The following is a 10006-nucleotide window of genomic DNA, read 5'->3' on the forward strand; positions in this document are numbered from 1 at the left end:
GGACTGAATCTGGTCCTATTACTCGATAATGTATCTCCTTGATCAAATTCTTATTGATATTTTCTGCTTATCGTTACAAAATTATAATCTTCTTCTTCTCTATTCTATCCCTCTCTATCTCATTTTACAATATAATCTTATTGTTCATAAATTGTGTATATATTGATAGTGAGATGAAGTATAAAAGCTACTCAATAACCTTATTAAAGGTGAACCCTTGGTGTTAATTAATCTTTAGCTAAGAAACTACTTAGGCTTTATCGTGTTTGGTTCTCTATTTCATTCCTCTGTTTTTCTATAGAGTTTCAGATTATATGTTGCACTTTCATTCTTGTGTGCTTTGCTTAGCTAAAAGTTTCGAAGCGTCTCTCACAAGTCAGATGTTTATAGTTATGGAATAATGGTTTTAGAAATGGTTAGAGGGATAAAAATTATCAATGTTGAAGTTGATCGCACCAGTGAAATATATTTACCACATTGGATATACCAGCACCTTGAAGTGGATGAAGAATTTGAGCTCCAAGGCATTGAAAATGAAGAGGATAAAGAATTTGAGAGAAAGATGATAATGGTGAGTTTGTGGTGTATCCAAACTAATCCCTTAGACACAGTGAGTAGAGTGATGGGCTTGTAACATGTTGGACGGGAGTCTCGGTTCTTTGGAAATCCCACCAAAGCCCTTCCTATCTTCTCCAAGATCACAACTAGCCAATACTTCAATGCTACTAGAGTGCTAATCCTATAATGTATTAATTAAAATGTATATTTCCCACTAAAAATATCAAGATTGTTTGAGATTTCATAATAAATTCCAACTAGTTACCTGAATTAAGGGAGGGAATGCAATTCAAACCAAATTGGATTATCTAATATTTAATTTTCTTGGTGTTTTGTAAGAGATGGCGACTAAACAATCTTATCTGACCGTAGACTTATCAAATTTGTAACCTCTGTTTACAGACAACAAAAAAATGTCTGTATTTGTGGTTCACTTGGTAATGTTTTATGTTGCAAGCATATCTCAGGGTAACATGGTCTTGCTTCAAGAAAACAATGCATTTCCACCAAAACCTTGGAACAATTGTGCCTTTAGGAATTTGCTCTTCCAAGTTCTTCTTTTATCTTGGTTTGGCTTCTCCTCCTAGAATTCCAAGAACAACCGAGTCATCTGGATCTCTGTTTTAAAACCCGGACCGGTCTGGTTCAGGTTCTAGGGGGTTTTTGCTATTTTTCAAACTTAAAGGGATTAATTTATAATTTTTTGGGGATTAATTTGTAATTTTTTGTAATATTTCAAAAATTTGGATACTAACGTAATTATTTGGGGCATTTTTTTAATAAATTGAAATTTTAGGGTCAAATTTGTGATTTTTAGGGGTATTTTTTAAATATACTAAAAGTTACGGGACTAATAACAATTTTTAAAAACTATTTTTATTGTTGACATCACCAATCCAACTGGTTGAACAGGTCCACCAGTGACCTGGTCACATTGCCAGGTCTCACAACGGGTCAGGTTTTAAAACAATGGTTTAGATTAGAACATTAGTCAATTGTAATAGCCTTACATATGATTATTCTAAAATATGAAATCAAATAAACCTAGAAACTTTCACAATTATAATTCTCCCCACTTTCTGTCTTCCATTTTGTGTTGATATCAATGGTGACACAATTTTTTTACTGCTACTTAGTACCCATTATAAGTTCAATTTAATCTTAATGTTCATGTAATTGTTTAAATTTTGGTTTTGAACAGAAGAATAGAAGCCAGTGTATGAGACTATAACCTGTTAAAATTGAACCCGCATGTAATTTTCCTCTGTTTTTTCTGCCAATTTTCAGATTGTGTTAGACAAAAGCTGAATTTTCAGCCAACATATAATCTTTATCTTGGTTACATGTTGGACCAATAATTTTTAGCGAATTGTAATGGAAAGACTTGTCCTCATTGACTCCACAAAAAAAAAAAAAGCCTGTGACATCAAACTCACGAAGATGGCTTCGAGTTGTCTTCTTCTACTTATTTGACACATCTAGACAAAGGATTGTGCACAAAATTCGCAAAGTAAAGAGAGTGAATGTGTTGTACTACAGTATGTTGATGGTCGCGGGCGGGTTTGCTTGTTAGTGGATGAATAACTGAAGGAAAAAGAGATTTTAAGCCTATGATGATGGGGTTCTTCTATAATATTTTTAATCTAGGTGGATCCTTTTATAATAAAAGAATAAGAATGAGAGGTTTAATATCAATTTTTTTTTTGGAATAATTAGGACTAACCTGTTAGAAGAGTATAACCTCTTAGAATGAGAATAATTATTAAATTCTGTCTTGCACAACTAGCTATGTCCCATATCTTTCTTACATCGAGAGATTTATTGAAGCTATCATCATGAATTGGCTATCATACATCTAATGAGTCAATGACTCGACTGCTCACAGAGAAAGCAGGTAAAAATACAATCAAAACATTTCCAAGTCAACTTCTTTTCAGTCTGTTTTTGCGAGTCTTTACCACTCAATTTCCAAGTCAACTGACGCGTTTTAAAGGATAAAATTATTGAACGTATTGAGTAGAAGCAATTACAGTATTACAGAATACATGGGTTAGTTCTAGTGTTCTACGATTTCTTAATAGTAATATTTAGATGGCTTTTTCAACTTATCATGTGTTCTTTCTTCTTTCTCATCTTTTTCGGTATTCCTTGGCTCAAGAAGAAAAGAGATTCAATCCAAGGTGTCCTCGTTTTGATTGTGGTTATCTTGGCAATATTGGCTTCCCCTTCTCTGATAGGAACCCACTCCAATAACTCAACAATGTGGGCTGGGCCATGGGTCTTTCATGGGCTTGGGTAGAACTCTCCTTGGAAAATTGACTTATAAAGGGAGGGTGCCCAAGCCTTTATAACCCACATGCCCACCATTTTCCCTTTCAATGTGGGATCCTAACATTCCATCACGCTTCCACAACCGACGTCCACGTCGGCCTCTTTACCCCCGTCTGCCTCTTTACCCCTTGGGTGATTACACGGATCCCCTTTCCCCCATGCCTCCATGCCCTTTCTCGGGGTAGCAGCCCGGACCGAAGGTCAGCCTGCCACGCGTGCGTTGCCATATAGGCGCAGGATCATGCTCTGATACCAATTGATAGGAACCCACTCCAATAACTCAACAATGTGGGCTGGGCCATGGGTCTTTCATGGGCTTAGGTAGAACTCTCCTTGGAAAACCGGCTTACCAAAAGAGGGTGCCCAAGCCTTTATAACCCACATGCCCACCCTTTTCCCTTTCAATGTAGGATCCTAACATTCTCCAATCGAACGCATCCAGAGTGTGGGTTGCTGGTTGTAGATAACTGCACTGAAAATGTTCAGAAGATTCGGTTGGGGAAGGATGGCCCCTGGTTCAGTATGACAGGCATCTCTCAGGATAATATGGTTAAGCTTTATGATCGTCCTCGTGAAGAACACGTGAAGTATTGTAACCGTAACATATCCTTAAGAGGGCATTTGGTTCAGGAATGTTAGATTACTAGGAATGTTGGATTACTGAAAAGATAAATTACCTTGGAAGATTTCTAAGAATCTTTAGGAAAATGTGTTTGGTTAGTTGGTGGGTATGTTACATTAATATATTTGGTTATGGGGAATAAATTGGTGGGTATGTTATTTAAATTACTAAATTGTCCCCTTTTCAAATATTAATATAATATTATTTTTATTATTAATTTTTGAATAATTTCTTTTAACCCCTAATATTTCAAATTGAGTTAAAACACCCCCGCTTATATAAAACTTTAATTTATTATGAAATCACCCCCACCTCCTGCCGCCACCGCAAACCACGGCCAGAAGTCTTTGAAAGTCCCTGTCAGTCGCTCGCAGTGACCAAGAGGCTCCGATATGGCCGTTTCTGGCCATATTGATGGCCGAAAATGGTCACATCAAGCCAGATCTGACCGTTAACTGCCAAATCTCTGGCCATTATCGATCAGATCTGGGCGAGATCTAGCCGTTAATGGCCAGTTCCGACCAAAAACTGCCATATCGAAGCCTCCCACCGAATCTCATTCTTTTTTAGGGACTCCAGTGACTTCCGACGGTGGTCAGTGGTGGTTGGCCCACTGTCGACAATGATGGCTGGGTGGCAGTGGTGATGGTGGCTGGGTGGCAGTGGTAGTCAGTAAATTGTTTTAAATATAAGGGCATTATTGTCCAAAATTTTAATTAAACAAGGGTAAAATTGAAATAGGCTATTAATGTAAATTTCTTTTAAAATAGGGGCATTATTGTCCAAAACTTTTATTAATAAGAGATAAAATTGTAACAAAAGAAGATAACCTTGATAATCTTAAAATACCTAAAAAAATGGAGGTAATCAATATTACCAATAGTAACTACTATTGGTATTTGAGGATTACCGGTATCTTATATTACTTGACAACTAAATATGATAATCAAGTAATATAATATCACTTATCCCCAGTAGTGTCAAATACCCCCCAACCAAACGCTATCTAAAACATTTGAGTCTTCCCATCTCTCCTTTTCTATCTCTTAATGTGTCGTACAATCATTACCTGTACGAATGCCCCCACAATCAAAAAATCCCAAAATTTCAGTTTTGGCTGCAAAAATTCCCAACAATCCTATATGTACTACGATCACCCTGGTAAACATTTGCCATATTCTCCATCTCAATGCACACCTATTTATTTCCAAGTGAATAAGACTCGAAAAAGTGTTGAATAGTTTGATTTGTTTACGGGTGAACTCGACCTGGAAGTGAATATAACAAATGAGTGTTATGACTGTTTTGGGCTGGAGGGAAATGTCAAACTGATAATAAGGGAAAGTTTATTTGTTCTGCAGCAAAAAGAACTGGTACAAAAATTACGTCCTGCTTTTTATGATTTACATGGGTTTTTGCGATATCTTATTGGAAATTTGGAATGGAATTAAGGATAAACTTAATGTCTAGATCACCACGTTTGTTAATTTAATAGTGACTTATATCACTTTATTTGTAGCTTCTGTTGCAGGCCAAGAAGGAGAATATAAAAAATTGTAGCAGAAGCTGGGCTTAGGACTGGGTAATATATCTCCTTTAATATAATTCTTATGGGTATTTTCTGCATATTGTTTCAAAATTATGATCTTCTCTGCTCTCTATTCTCTACTCTCTATCTCTGCCTCATTTTGTAATATAATCTTAATGTTATGTAGTTGTCTAAATACTGAATCCTTGTGGTGAATTAATCTTTAGACAAGAAACTACAAATGCTTCGGTGTCTTTGATTCTCAGTTTCGTTCCTCTGTTTTTTCTGCAAAATTCAGATTACATGTTGCACTTCCATTCTTGTGTGCTTATGTATTATTTGTGTTGGACAAAAGCTGAAAATTGAGCCAAAATGTGATCTTCATTTTCTTGCCTCAACAAAATCAACATCCTCAGTAGTTGATATAGTTATTATATCAAGTCCTTTCACCAAGAACATAACTTCATCTTGTTTGAGAGTCTTTAAAAAATAATAATAATAATAATAAAAATAAAAATCTTAGTGGCATGGATGACCCATCTAACCATAAAAAAAAAAAATTCTACCTTTTGCTATCCTTATGTTCTGATCATTCCTTCCTTCAATTAATTGCAGCCGTATTAGCCACTGCAACTGGTATAGTTATAATTCTGGTCTTTTGCTCCTGGAGCAAATCGTCACCACATAATGTCATGGTCTTCTGTAGGAAGAAAACTGAGAATTACCAAAACATTGAGGCATTTTTAAGGAATCATGGATCCCTTTCTCCTAAAAGATATGGTTATTAAGATATTAAGAAAATGACCAATTCCTTCAGACACAAAATTGGCCAAGGAGGATATGGAGGTGTTTACAAAGGTAGGCTACCTGATGGTTGCTATGTAGCGGTGAAGAATTTAATTGATTCCAAATTAAAGGTAATCGTGAAGAATTTATCAATGAGGTTGCTAGCATTAGTAAGACTTCCCATGTCAACATTGTCACTCTTTTAGGCTTCTGTTTTGAGGGTCGTACAAGAGCTCTTATCTACGAGTATATGTCCAATGGATCTTTTGAGAGGTTCATATACGAAAAAAATCAATCCCAAACAAATCATACACTAAAGTGGGAAACATTATACCAAATTGCAATAGGCATAGCTCGAGGATTAGAATACTTGCATCGTGGTTGTAGCACACAAATTTTATACTTTGACATAAAGCCTTATAACATTCTCGTAGATGAAGATTTTTGTCCGAAGATCTCTGATTTTGGTCTTGCTAAAATTTGCCCCCAAAAAGAGTGTTATATCGATGAAAAGTGCACAAGGGACTATTGGTTATATTGCTCCAGAAGTATTTTTTAGACACTTTGGAGTAGTTTCTCACAAGTCAGAAGTTTATAACTATGGAATGATGGGATTAGAAATGACTAGAGGAAGACAAAATAACAATGTTGGAGTTGATAATAGCAGTGAAATATATTTTCCACAATGGATTTATGGGTGTCCTGAAGTAGATGAAGAGCTCGGACTACAAGGCATTTCAAATGAAGAAGATAAAGAAAGTGTAAGGAAGATGATCATAGTGAGCTTGTGGTGCATACAGACTAATCCCTCATATCAGCCCACAATGAGTAGAGTAGTGGAGATGTTGGAAGGGAGCGTCAGTTCCTTGCAAATTCCACCCAAGCCTTGCCTATCTTCACCGGGATCAGCCCCAAGAGATTCTTCAATTAACCTACTAAGTTAAGTAGTTCCTAAAATGATGTATTAATCAACATGCATATCTTCATACTAAGAACCGTGACTTTAGATGTATTGGTACATTTTCAAATTTATCTGTTGATTAAAACCTCTGCTTTTTAACTCTGTTATGGTAACTACTTTATTCAAAAGCACTAAATGATCACTGGCTTGCTTCGCTCCTCCACCTACACCTCAACCCAAAACGCTAAGAAAACTACATATTAGTTCAAATATAAATCAGCTCTAGATCAGTAGATCTATCTTGTTAACAAATTCCATAATGATTGAAATTAGTAATGATTTTAGATATAAGTGTCAATCAAATATTTGCTATGAGCATGATGTAACATAATGAAAGGTGTATATTAATTGCGTCTATCAATTTAACAAATACTGTCAACAATCTCTCATAATTTAAGGGAGTCAATACATTTCAAAATTTTTATTATTTCCTTTATATTTATTGAAACATCTAGGAAAGCAGGATAGCATATAAGAATCTAGCACATGTTCAGTATTATGCGATATCTGATTATGTATTTCTCCAAAGAAGAAAAAAACTTTTAGACTTTTTCATGATTTAGTAGCTTTTGCCTTACTTAAACCACACAAATTTCTCCAGATTTGTGGACCATTTAATAAAAATCTTTGTAGTTTTACAATGGCAACAACTGGGTCCACTATGTTTCTTAGCTTTTTTTTTTTCTCTGCTCCTTGTCTAGACGTTCAAATAAGTCAAAGAAGACAACTGGATGAAGTTATCATCGTCAATCAGATGTCATAGTTTTTACGAGAGTCATGAGTCGGGTCTTCCCAGTACCATTCACTGGGAGAGAAGTAGAAATATTGCATCAATTATTGGCAGAATAGTCGAAAGATGCCTATTGGGCTGCTTGTAAGTCTGTTTCTGCAAGACTTTCCTATACAATTCCAAGTCAACTGACGTGTTTCAAAGGTTAAGGAATTGAACTTCTTTGTTTTATATTAGAAATAATAGAGAATGATAGATAAAAAAGTACTTAACAGTAATTAGTTGAGAGTTGTGTAGCTGTTCCAGCTTTTGTTGCCAAATTTAAACTTCCGAATGTCTCGTGTCTCTTATCTGTTGTGTACGTTATCTCTCATCTTTTATGTGTTGCTTAGCTCAAGAAGAAAAGAGACTCAATCCAAGATGTCCAAGTTTTTCTGCGGTTCACTCGGCAATATTGGTTTCCCTTCTCAAATCGAACGCATCCTGAATGTGGATATGCATACTAGATGACTGTAGGAACCGGTCCAAAAAATTCAACTAGGGAAGCATGGGCCATGGTTTTATCTTTCAGGAATCTCCATGAATAATAGAGTTACGCTCATTATATAGATATCAAAAACACTTGGTCAACCGTACAGCGGATCCGTAAGAATTGAGTCTTCAGTATCTTCTTTCTCTCTTTGAAATGCCCGACAATCCAACCATTTTCAAATGCCCTCTAACTTATACCTTCCTACGATTTCGGTCTGGTCTGTAATAGCTCCAGTAACTCATTATCTACTACTCCTCAAAGGTTAAAACACCAAGTTCTACCTCACTGTTCACGTATTCCCTGGTCGATAAGACTCAAGACAGTGTTGAATTTTTCAATTTGTCTCTTCTCATGTTCTCCCTGGAAGTGATTGTAACAAAAGAATGTTACGATTGTTATGTGGTGGGAGGTCAATGTCAAACCGATCGCAAGGGAAAGTTCAATTGTTCGTGGACAGAAATAACAGGTATAACAAATTACAATGAGCTACAAGGACTGGTTCCAGGTTGAATCCATGTCCTGCTCTCCAGGTTTTACACATTGATTTTCTTCTGTATGTTACTAGTAGCTTTACAGATTTATATAAGCTGCATTAATTTATTTTACACCAAGCAAATCCAAGCCTTCACTAGGTTGATTAATAAGATTTTTGGATTGGTAGTAATTTTTGTTGCATAAAAAATTTGATCAAATTACCATTTAATTGTAATTTGATGCAGGGAATGGAAAATCGGGATTGAAGCAACTGCAAGGCATAGGAGTTGGTAAAATCCCTCTTAACCAAATATGTTACTGAACGTGGATATTTTCTGCTCATTATTTGCTTCTAGTCATAGTTTTCCAGGATCTTTATATAATCTTGATTAGAGAATGAATTGTCTGCAACTATTTTTGTCTGTCTTTGAGGGTTTCTTTTAGTCATGATGGTATTTGGCCGGAGAACTTAAGAAAGAAAAGGAGAAAAAATGCAGAAGGTGAACTGCTGTATTATTATACTGAACTTGCAATTATATACAATAAAGCTTACTGTTTTACCAACTACAACAACCATTCAGACTTTAAATTTCAAAAAAAAAGTTGGTAACTTAATGCACACTTATCTACATTGATTACACCTAAACATGACACAAAAATTAACAACTCCAGCAGCTTCAGTTTCAGCAGAAAACAAGGGAATGCAACTGCTATTGGCACCAAGAAACTAATTCAAAAACAAACTAACTTAACTGAATTTTCCAGCAAATTATCAATGCTTCAAACAATCCTCCTTGATAATTTTGCTGGAAAACACAAGTCTGATCCTGAAGCTTTCAAACTGGTTTTAGATAATCCCTTAGTTAGGATGTCAGCCACTTGATCATCACAATTGCAGTGGACCAGTTTCACTTCTCCTTCCTGCTCAGCTTCTCTCACTACATGGAACTTGATCTTTATGTGTTTAGTTCTCCCATGATGGACTGGATTCTTAGCCATAGCACAGCCGATTGATTATCACACATTATCACAGGAGGATGCTTGTTTCAGCTTCAAATCTTCCAAGATTTTTCTCAGCCAGACAGCCTGATTCACAGCAGTGCAGTTGAAAAGTACTCTGCCTCTGCTGTGGATTGTGCAACCGTTTCTGCTTCTTCGACACCAGCAGATTGCACCATGGTTCAGGAAGAAAGTTACCCTGAAGTGCTCTTCAGTCCTCCACTGAACCACCCCAGTCACTATCTGAAAAAAACAATTAAACCAAAGTCTTCTGACCTCCTGTACCATACTCCAAAGCTGGGTGCTCCTTCACATACCTGAGCACTCTTTTTACAGCTATAAAATGTGTTTCTTTGGGCTGATTCATAAACCTGGACAGTAGGCTAGTTGCAAACATGATGTCTGGCTTAGTTGCTGTAAGATACAGAAACAACACAACCAAGCTTCTGTACTGTCCCTCATCAACACTTTCTGCATTTTCATTC

The 10006-nt window shown here is 36.1% G+C and overlaps 1 pseudogene; it reads left to right on the forward strand.

Annotated features, from left to right (window-relative positions):
- Positions 1 to 400: 400 nt before the first annotated feature.
- LOC116112322 lies at positions 401 to 6769 on the forward strand (annotated as a pseudogene).
- Positions 6770 to 10006: the final 3237 nt, after the last annotated feature.

Source organism: Pistacia vera, unplaced genomic scaffold (genome assembly GCF_008641045.1).
Source record: "Pistacia vera cultivar Batoury unplaced genomic scaffold, PisVer_v2 Contig660, whole genome shotgun sequence".
Taxonomy (NCBI): domain Eukaryota; kingdom Viridiplantae; phylum Streptophyta; class Magnoliopsida; order Sapindales; family Anacardiaceae; genus Pistacia; species Pistacia vera.